Consider the following 11,241-nt stretch of genomic DNA (forward strand, 5'->3'; position numbering starts at 1 on the left):
TTCTCCCATGGTCCTGATGCACCATCAATAACTCATGCTGAGACTTAGGAAGTGAGATATCGGCTTTTATTGACTGGAAGAATAAACAGCACTACATCCTGGGGAAAATGAGGGAGAGCAGCAGCCCACAGTCGCCTTTATACAGGGGTCTGTGGGAGGAGCCACAGGAGCAGTCAGACAGGTATATCTAGTTCACCACAGGTCCACTCTCTTCTCCTGTCAGATTCCTTCTTCTTCAGTTTTTTACCTTTTCCACCTTTTATCTTCCAGCTTCTCACTCCATCCCCCTCCCCCACCCACCTACCTTTATCCTCACCTGGCTTCTCCTGTCACCTATCAGCTTGTATTCCCTCCTCTCATCCCCCTTCTTATTCTGACGAAGGGTCTCGGCCCAAAACGTTTCCACGGATGCTGCCCGACCCTGCTGAGTTCGTGTTGCTTTGACCACAGAACCTGCAGTGTACTTTGTGTTCTTATTCTGGCTTCTTCCCCCCTCAGTTTGCAGGCCTGATGAAGGGCTTTGGCCCTAAATGTCAACTGTTTATTCCTCTCCATAGATGCTGCCTGACCTGCAGGGTTCCTCCTTCATTTTCCGTGTGTTGCTCTGGATTTCCAGCATCTGCAAAATCTTTTGTGGTTATATCTCCTTAGAGCACCTTACCAGCTTCCTCTCATTTCACTATTCCTTCAAGTTGCCTGCCATCAGCAAAGTTGGAAATTGTGTTTTGTCCACCAAAGACTGAGTAATTAATATATGCTTAGAAAAGCAGTAGCTCTCATGCTGACCTCAGGGGAACTCCACCAATCCCTTTCCTGTATAATCAAAACAAACACTTTAAAAACTCAACTTTAAGTTGTACTTCTATGGTAGCTCAGTGACTAGAAGATTACACTGCTTGAACCTGACTTTAATATTTTTACTCTGGTCTTATGCTTGATGTTGAGCTTTTGTGGTGTTTCAAATCTATGGGAACCTTTTAAGGGAAGAATGGCGTTTCTGAATTTTGCTTGTGATTTAGCACAAATGGGAAAGAGGTGAAAGGCATAGTAACCGATCATATTAGAATTTGCCCACCTATGCACTTTGTAAGTTTGTTGAAGGACATTTAGTCAGGTTTCTGATCATCTAGTTTTGGATTCTGCATGCTATCATTGAGGATGAATAATCATTCAACAACTAGAGGCCATACTGCCCTATACCAGCTCAAGGCTGTTCTCTCTGCTGACTACGTATCGTTACATTGTCTCTATTACTCTTTTACTCTGTCATCAGTAAAATTTATATTTTCAGTTTATGACACTGACCTAGCCTCAAAATCTTCCAACTTTGCATGGCATTTTGTGTGAACCAAACGTGTTTCCTAACCTCACCCTTGAACTCTTTTATAAGGCATGTTGGCGTAGCGGTTAGCCCATCTCTTTCCAGCGCCGGCTGTAAGATGGGGGTTCGATTCCCACCACTGTCTGTAAGGAGTTTGTACATTCTCCCCATAACTGCATGGGTTTCCACTGGGTGTTCCAATTTCCTCCGGCATTCCAAAGACATACGGTTATGGTTAGTGAGCTGTGGGCATGTTATATTGGCTCTGGCAGTGTTGATTTGATGCAAACTACATATTTCACTATGGAAGTGCACGTGACAAATAAAGCTAATCTCATCGTAAGACAACGTCTCCTGTTCTGGCATGAGACTGATTGCTCTTGCACAGCCTATGGACCTGATGGATTAAATTCTGTAATCCTTCCATAGTGCAGCCATCTGATTGTCACTCAGTCAGTCAGTCACCAGAGGAAATAAATTTTGTCTATCTCCCCTGTCAACTTCATTCTTAAGCACTTCAGATGGATCATTACTTAATCTCCTCCTCTCAAGTGAACACAGACCCAGCCTATTAGTCTACTTAGTGGTGACTTCCTGACGCTTACACATTTTTCCAGATTCTGTCCAATGTCTTCACTTTAGAGAATATGAATGCTTAAGTCAGCAAATTCCACTTGAATATGTAGATGGATGGAAGTTCTGATCCCTACTGGCTTTGTTCCACTCTCCCTCCACAGTAGGAAGTATCCAAACTAACTATTAGAAATACTGGACATTTGTTATTATTAATGCAGAGCATTTGAAGTAAGAAAAGTGGGGAGGTAATGCACAAAAGAATTTCAGACAAGTCCCCAGTCAATAAAATAAAAGAATGACTTCAGAAATTTAGTATTCAAGTGGTTGCTCACTATGAGAATGGTATGCTCTGGTGTTTTTAAATCCCTTTCATTGACCACACCACATGCCATCTGTATTGCCAACAGAACTACATGCGTCGTAAAGTGTTTTGAGAAGTTCCAAAAGGGATGTGAATAGAGCTGTATAAAAACAAGACTCTCTTTTGCTTTTGGTTATTAAACAGGCATTTGCATCCTGTCTAGTGAATGATTGTGATTATTAATGTGTAGAATATTAAATAACAAATTGAAATATTTCTCAATAACAATTCTTAACTATTCTCTTGGCCTAACAAGTGGAATATATTAATGAGATCACATTATAATTGTCAGGCATTTTGCCAACTTTTCACACCACTATTTCTCCATCTATTCAGCCTCTTGTGATTAATTCATTCCTTTCGTAAGCTTTTCCTTCTACTCATTTTTCTTTTTTTTATGTGTTTAAGTTAACCAAGGTCATATTTTCTGTTCATAGCACTTCTTCCTCTGCAACACAGACATCTGTTTCGTTTCTGATTCTTTCCTGTCTTTTGTCCACTTTAGGTTCAGTACAATATGAATTTTTAACACCTGATGCACAATCTATTCATACAGATCATAAATTTTTCTTTAACTCACACATTCTAGGTTTTCATCCTTAAAAGACATCCACATGCATGTTTAAGTTTTAGGTAACACTTCAGATGATTTTAGCAAAGAGATGCCCATTAAAATTTCAGCTTGTGCAGGGAGTTCAAAATCAGCCAAAGAAGGTTGAACTTGTAGAACTTTTTAAAGTTATCATCTCCATTATACTGTGCACACACTTACTTTCACCCAATTCTGTAAACTTATTGTGTAGAGGCATTTTATACGTGCAAAACTATATGCAAATTGCTGATAAGCAACAATGTAAACATAATTACCTCAGGCACTTTGGTGCACTAAAGTCTGTATATTGCCGTCCACACATTGTTGTAAACACATTGTACTGTACGTCATTGCACACCCATCACTGCAGAATGGACTTTGAGTGTTTTGCTAGAACCATACAGGCTTGCTGACTGCATGAAGTGTACTCTACCATGCATAACCATGGAGACTGAGTGATGGTTTACAGTGAGCCGCAGACTCTCGGTGACTGTATGGTGTATAACGTGGCCCCTCATTCATTGTGTACAGAGTGTCATGAAGCCTCGGTGACAGTACAGAATGTAAAAGAGAATGCCCGTGATTGTACAGATCGGCGATTCTCTGCGGGCCGCAGAAAATTGTATTTACTGTTATTTATTTATATCTGCATTTGCACATTTTGCTGTCCATTGATCCTGTTTACAGTTACTGTTCTATAGATTTGCTAGGTATGCCCACAGGAAAAGAATCTCAGGGTTGTATGTGGTGATGTGTATGTATTCTGGTTGTAAGTTTGATTTTGACTTTGAACTTCATACAATGAAGCCTCAGTGACTGTACAGAATATACTACTGAGTCTCAGTGATGATACTGTACCACAGGCCCTTACAGATGGGACACAGTGTATCATGAGATCTCAGGGATCATATAGAGCAGGAGTTCCCAACCTTTTTTATGCCATAGACCCTTACCATTAATTGAGGGGGTCCGTGGACCCCAGGTTGGGAACCATGGGAGTCTTGTTGATGGTGCAAGGTGGACCAAAGAGTTTGTGTGAATATGGAGAACATCATGGGCTCTCAGTGATGCGAAAGAGAAATCATAGCGTCTCAATGAGACTGGAGAGTATAACAGGTGCTCTCAGAGACCGTATCATCTGTACCATGGGGTCCCAGTGAGTGCACAGTGAAGTCTCAGTGACTCTACAATGTGTAGAATCATGAAGACCCTACAGTGCATGCAATTAATTGTCTGTGTTGAGTGTACCATGGAGTCGTTGTGAATCTGTGAACTTAACTCCAATGCATGGAAAGTTATTGGAGGAGATTCAAAGAGACGGGATTTACCTATATTTGGAAAAGCAAGGACTGATTTGGGGTAGTCAGCATTGCTTTTGTGGGGGAAATCATGCCCAATAAGTTTAATTCTGTTTTTTAGAAGTAGTTATCAAGAGGATTGTTGAGAGCAGGGTGGAACATGTTATTTACATGGACTTTACCAAAGCTTTTGACGAGATGTTGCAGGGTAGCTGGTGAGGAAAGTGAGGTCACGTGGGATCCAGTCCAGGGTGAGCTAGCCCATTGCATACAAAATTGTCTTGGTAGAAAGGATCAGGTGGCTTGAATGGTAATTTTTTGGATGACACAAAAATTGATGGTGTGGTGGACAAGATCAGGACCAAATGGGAAAGTAGGATAATTGATTGAATTTATCTCAGGTAGGTGTAGTGATACATTGTGTGAGATTAAACCAGGGCAGTTTTACACAATAAATTATGGGGCCCTGTGGAGTGTTATAGAACAGATACTTATGGATACAAGTTCATAATTTCCTCAAAGTGGCAGCAGCATAGGTAAACAAGGATGTGATGAAGGCAGAAAATATGGCCATACACTCAGTGGCTGCTTTATTAGATATAGGAGGTACCTGAGAAAGTGGCCACTGAGTGTGAAGCATTTTAATGTCACTGTTCTAACATGGGAAACCCAATAGCCTGTAGAATCCACAAAATAGTAATGCAATGATTACTAGATAGCTATTTTATTAAAGTGTGTTGATTGAGGGATAAACACTGAAGCCGACTCCCTCACTCTTCTTCAGAATTATGCCTTGTGATCTTTAAATCCATTTAAGAGAGGAAAAGATCTTAGTTTAATGTTGCATCCTAAAGATGTCCATTTGCCCTGTTGGAAGCACAGTGCATTTGTTGTGTGCAAGGTATGTGATGAGTGGTCTTGAGTCCAGCTCCACAAAATCAGATTCATTATTTGATCTGGTGGGAATCGTAGTTTGGTTCTCTTTAGGATTCACTGTGAATGGCCAGGTGTATACATATACATTGTGATCTGTGAAACTTGAACATATTAATACAAACATTCTAGCAGAAACTTTAACCCCCTTTCTCCAAAACTGTATTTATCAATGTGCTGGCTCTGGAAGTAGATGTTACAGCACTTCCTAGGAATGTTCGTCTACTTTCCAGTACCAGCCTTTTCCAAAACACTAAAAACTTAAATTAATGGCATGTTCTGCTGAGCAGACAGCTCTCCCTGTGGAACAGCTTGTAAGCTTGGCTGTCTGGTAAAACATTTATAGCAGATTGTTGGCCTTACAGATCATCATAGCTGTTTGTTTAAAGAAAGAATTAGGTGGAAGGTTTTGGCTTTGCAATGAGGCTGCCCTGCTTGCCCAATTTAACCAGTCAAAGATGCCAAATATTTTCTGCCAACATTATAAGACACAATAGCCTATGAGGCTATGAAGCTGCCACATGTCTTTACTGCTCTAAGCTATGGTTGCCAACTTCGATTGGCTGTATTCAAGGTTGTGCAGTTAGTGTTAGATAATACAATGGATTTTGGTTCATTGGGCCATCGGTTAATTGGGAAGTCACTTCTTTGGGACAACTCTTAAAGAACAAAAACTAACTGAGAAAATATCCAGGATTCCCTTTGTTTACTTTGGACACTGTGACGCTTAATTGGGGAAAGGAGCTTGTTGCCCAACGGTTTCTAATTAGTGTTAGTCATGTGTATTTGTGTGGCTGTTAGACACATCACCATGCTTAGAGCTAAACTGTTTTTAAATAGTATCAGTTGTGTGCATCTAAAAACAGTGATTTTCATCACTGATAGTTGGTGAGAAATAAACAGTAAGACAATTCAGAACTGTTTTGCTTACTGCAGTTTCATTCAAATAACCAGGAATGAAAATGAAAAAACTCCACTACATCAACAAATTGGGAACTAAAAGAATATGAAGGTGTCGACAATCATCTTGAATGTTACCTTTGGCCTCCACTGGACACTCAGCTGTCACCTGTGGCTCCAGGTAGCTGTACACATGAGACAGGGGCCACATCCCGGCACATCGCTTCAACGAGTGGACTAAACCAGATGAGGCCGGCAGGACTCATACCCTGGTGAGATAGAGACATGCCTGTCCTAGCATGTAAAGTCAGCTCCGGTGGATTGGGCAGATGACACCTATACTGAGAGCCAACAGCCAGGAAGGCGGTTCTGCAACACTATGTGGAGAGCATGACAAGGCACAGAAGAAGTTATGGTCATCCACTACAAGTGAAGACCCCATTTGCGACGCCAACTCATCCAACTGGACTCAGACTTCTGAAGTCAAGAGAATGGAACTGCCCAGTGTAATGGCTTTTTCACTTGAAAAGTTCTCCCGCACTGATTTCCTGTCATTGTTGGATACAACAGTCAGCCACCTGTAGCATTAGTAGTGTTCTAATTTGTTCTGCATTTCATTAAATGCATAATACAAGACCATAAGACATAGGACCAGAATTAGCCCATTTGGCCCATCGATTCTGCTTCAACATTCAATCATAGTTGGTCGTTTTTTTCCCCTTCTCAGCCCCACTCCCCAGCCTTCTCCCTGTACTCTTCGATGTCTATCAAGCTCTGCCCTGAATGCACCCAATGACCTGGTCTCCACAGTTGCCTGTGGTAATCAATTCCACAAATTCAGCACCCTTTGGCTAAAAAAATGTCCCTGCATCTCTGTTTTAAATGGACACCCCTCTATCCTGAGGCTGTGCCCTCTTGTCCTAGACTCCCCCACCATAGGAACCATCATTTCCACATCTACTCTTCCTAAGCCTTTCAATATTAGAAAACTTTCAATGAGATCCCACCTAATCCTTCTAAATTCCAGTGAGTACGGCCCCAGCGCCATCAAACGTTCCTTGTATGATAACTCTTTCATTCACGGAATCATCCTTGTGAACCTCCTCTGAACCCTCTCCAATGCCAGCACAACTTTTCTTAGATAAGGGGCCCAAAACTGCTCACAATACTCAAGGTGAGGCCTCACCAGTGCCCCTCAAAGCCCCAGCATCACATCCTTGCTCCTGCACCCTAGACCTCTTGAAATGAATGCTAACACTACATTTACCTTCCTCACCACTGACTCAACTTGCAAGTCAACCTCCAGGGTGTTCTGCACAAGGACTCCCAAGTCCCCTCGCAACCCAGACTTCTGGATCCCCTCCCATTTAGAAACCAGTCTGTACATTTATTTCTTCTACTGAAGAGCATGACCATGCACTCTCCAACATTCCATCCCATCTGCTACTTTCCTGCCTATGTCTCTCCCTACAGCCTACCTGTGCACCCTCAACACCATCTGTCCCTCCACCAATCACCACACCATCTGCCTACAAAGCTATCCACTCATCACCTAAATCATTGATATACAGCATAAAAAGAAGCAGTCCCAACACCGACCCCTGCAGAACACCACCAGTCACCAGCAGCCAACCAGAAAAGGATCTCCACCACCAACTCCCACTGACCGCCCCCTGCCAATCAGCCAATGCTCCAACCATGCCGGTGACCCTCCTGAAACACCGTGTGCTCCCAAACTGGTAAGCAGCTTCAGGTGTAGCATTCTGCCAAAGGCCCTCCGAAAGTCCAAACACACAACACCCACCACATCCACCCATCCATCCTACTTGCAATCTCCCCAAAGAACTCCAACCGATTTGCCAAGCAAGACCCTCCCCTAAGGACACCAGGCCAATCTTGTGCCGTTCTGTCCTGTGTCACCAAGCACTCCATTATCCACCTTCAACAACTTCCTCCCAACCACCGAGGCCAGGCCAACCAGCCAACCGTTTCCCTTCTGCTGCCTTCCTCCTTTCTTAAAGACCGGAGTGATAATTTGTTACAGTACTCAGTTCAACAGTAGTCTGTCTTTTTCATATCTTTTTAACTATTTCCATGAAACTTTGGCTAACTGCGGAAGCTGCTTAATTGGGCCAGAATGTACTGGTCCGAATGTGTCCCAATTAACTGGAATCCACTGTATAGGGCAGGAAAATGTCAGCACACAATTTTTCTGACTGAATGAGAGAAAATAATTGAAAATTTACAGCACACAAGGCCATTCAGCCCATTGTGTCAGTGCTAAGCAACCTAATCCTACCTCACTGCTCTTGGTCCATGGGGCTGCAGGCCATGGCTCAGAGCCAGGCATCTTTTAAGTGTGGTTTGTGTGTTGGGTGTCCAGCCTCAACACTCTTTCAGGCAGGGCCCTACACCACCCTCTTCCTCATCTATTCTTTAATCCATCTACCAGTTCCGTTAAACCTATGCCCCTTGGTTTTCTACCCATCAGTCGGGGCACCACAGTAGCAGTAGCAGTTATTACAGCTCAGGGCGTTGGAATTTGGAGTTCAATTTCAGCACCGTCTGCAGGAATTTGCACATTCTCTAGATGATCGTGTGGGTTTCCACCGGTGCACTGGTTTCCTCCCACAGTCCAAAGGTGTGACAATTAGTAAGTTAACTGGTCATTGTGTAAATTGTCCTGTGATTAGGCTAGTGTTAAATTTGGCAGACTGCTGGGCCAGATGGACATATTCTGCACTGTATCGCTAAATAAATAAATAATCAGCTGAGGGGAAACAGGTCCTTATTTAACTAAGGCCTTTAGAACTTTACATAACTCAGAAAAACAAGGATTATTTCCTTAGAAACTGAAAAAACCCCTAACATCTTAGTATAGCTGAAATTTTCCAGTCCTAGTAATATCCTCATAAATCTCTGCTTCCTGTCCAATTCAATAACACTTTCCTGTAATGTGGTGACCAGTGCTGTGTGCTTTGCTCAGCCTGTGGTCTGGTCAGCATTGCATACAGTTCGAGCGTATCCCCTCTACTCTCATGCTCTGTGAGCTGCCGAAGCATCCTGTGCAAAGCAAAAAGAGAAAATGCACAGCAAGTCGGCATCTGTGCTGAGGGAAGCAAAATCAGTCATATTGAGTAACAAGAGAAACTACATGACGCAGGTGGTGGTGGTGCAGGTTGTGTGAAGGCCTGTTAATTGTACATCTACAGTATCTAAGAGGTCCCGGTGAATGCATACCTGCTGACTATTGTTGGCTTTCTTCGTTTCTATTTCAGATTTCCATTGCCTGCAGTGGTTTACTTCTCCAGTGTTTTGTACTTCACAGTTCTAATATTGTTTTCTTGTTTTTTCTTTCCTTAGACTGGAAGCCTCTCGATGCCTCCACTGAGATCAGTAGCGGACACCTGCTGATGCAAAAGCTGGAAGAGTCCACCTGCTAGCCTCACCAGCAAAAGGGAGGTCAGAAGGTGGAAATGCTGGCAATCGGCAAGTCTCTCCACATATCTGGTCACCTTCCAATCAGAAACAAATGTTCTGTAACTACTTCTGGAGCTGCAGAATCTGAGATTGTCTAACTATTTGACCAGCAGCTCCAGAAGTAATTACAGAACATTTGTTTCATAATCAGAATCTGAGATTGTCTAACCAATTAAGCAGCATCTAGCACTAAACCACGTGTCTTTTACTTGTTTGGTTTATTCTTTCCTCCCTTTGCAACAATTAAATCACCAACTATCTCAATTCTCTGCTCCTTCTTCTCCTGTCCTGAGAGTATGAGAGCAGTAAGACAGGAAGAAAGCTGAGGAACTCCGAAGAGCGTGCACGAAGAATCTTCTGTTGCTCATTGTCCTTTCTTAGTATGGTAAATTCTACTATGCTTGGGAGGCCCTCAACTCATTGTGTCGATGGGTCCAGTTAGAAGTGCTCTACAGAAGAATACAGAGAGCAGGGATTAAAGAAATACTTGAGAGAATGCAGTCAAAGCTAAATAGTGATCTTCCTTTGGAGGTTGAGAGAGCAGCAGCAAAGTGTAAGGAAACAGGTTTTGTTTTTGTTTTTGTTAATGTGATAACTGTGCACCTAGTTACCATGAGTCATCCATGGGTTCCCCACGGAGGTGGATTTGTCCTTGTGGTGGTCCTATAATGACCTTCAAGAACTCAGCAAGGGTAAGAGGTGTAGGAAGGAAAAGAGAATGTGCCAAGGTACAGAGGAAATTCTTGCGGGAACAGCAACTTATCTTCACTTTGCTCTTCACTGCCTTCCTTTGTTTTTTTTTCACTAGCTCTCTTGTGCTCATTCTTCCATCGTCAATCATTTAGCCAATCACAAACAAGAGGAAACCTGCAGATGCTGGAAATCCGAGCAACACACACAAAATGCTGGAGGAACTCAGCAGGCCAGGCTGCATCAATGGGAAAGAGTACAGTTGATGTTTTGAGCCAAAAGCCTTCGACAGGACTGGAGAAAAAATGCTGAGGAGTGGATTTAAATGGTGGGGGGGAGGGGAGGGAGAAACACAAGGTGATAGGTGAAACCTGAAGGGGGAGGGATGAAGTAAAGAGCTGGGAAGTTGATTGGTGAAAGAGACAGAAGGCCATGGAAGAAAGAAAAAAGGGGAATGAGCACCAGAGGGAGACAATGGGTGGGCAAGGAGATGAGGTGAGAGAGTGAAAAGGGGATGGGGAATGGTGAAGGGGGGTGGTTGGGGGGCATTACTGGAAGTTCAAGAAATTGATGTTCAGGCCATCAGGCTGGAGGCTACCCAAACAGAATATAGGGTGTTGCTCCTCCAACCTGAGTGTGGCTTCGTCACGGCAGCTGTGGAGGCCATGGATAGACGTATCAGAATGGGAAGTGGAATTAAAATGGGTGGCCACTTGGAGAGCTCACTTTTTCAGGTAGACGGAGCGTAGGTGCTCGGCAAAGCAGTCTCCCAATCTTGTTTTATTTTCCTGTTTTGTTTTACCTGCTTCTTTTCCTCTCTCTCTATCTCCTGGCTCTCCCTACCTCAAACATTGATTTATTCAGCGACACAGATCAGAAAACACCAAGCCTCTTTCATTACTCTCAGCTGACTTAGTTGAGTTTGACTGGGGCACTAATAAGGATATTACATTTGGCTTCTTGGGCTGGGGAGGTGGAGACAGGGGTAGGAATAGTGAGTTATATTATGCTGAATGTAGGCTATTGCCATATCAGCATATAATTGTCCCTGACAGAAGATGTGTGCTTGAGTCTGAATGAGGGCAGCTCG

General features: G+C 43.1%; 1 long non-coding RNA gene across 1 annotated transcript in view; it reads left to right on the forward strand.

The window, feature by feature from the left end:
- The window catches only part of LOC140739938 (uncharacterized), a 369,849-nt gene extending 360,199 nt beyond the window's left edge, over positions 1-9,650 (forward strand). Inside the window, exon 3 of the long non-coding RNA XR_012101774.1 lies at positions 9,345-9,650. This is a non-coding gene — a long non-coding RNA (uncharacterized lncRNA). The remainder of the gene's footprint in view (positions 1-9,344) is intronic.
- Positions 9,651-11,241: the final 1,591 nt, after the last annotated feature.

This window comes from Hemitrygon akajei, chromosome 16, assembly GCF_048418815.1.
Source record: "Hemitrygon akajei chromosome 16, sHemAka1.3, whole genome shotgun sequence".
In the NCBI taxonomy this organism is placed as follows: domain Eukaryota; kingdom Metazoa; phylum Chordata; class Chondrichthyes; order Myliobatiformes; family Dasyatidae; genus Hemitrygon; species Hemitrygon akajei.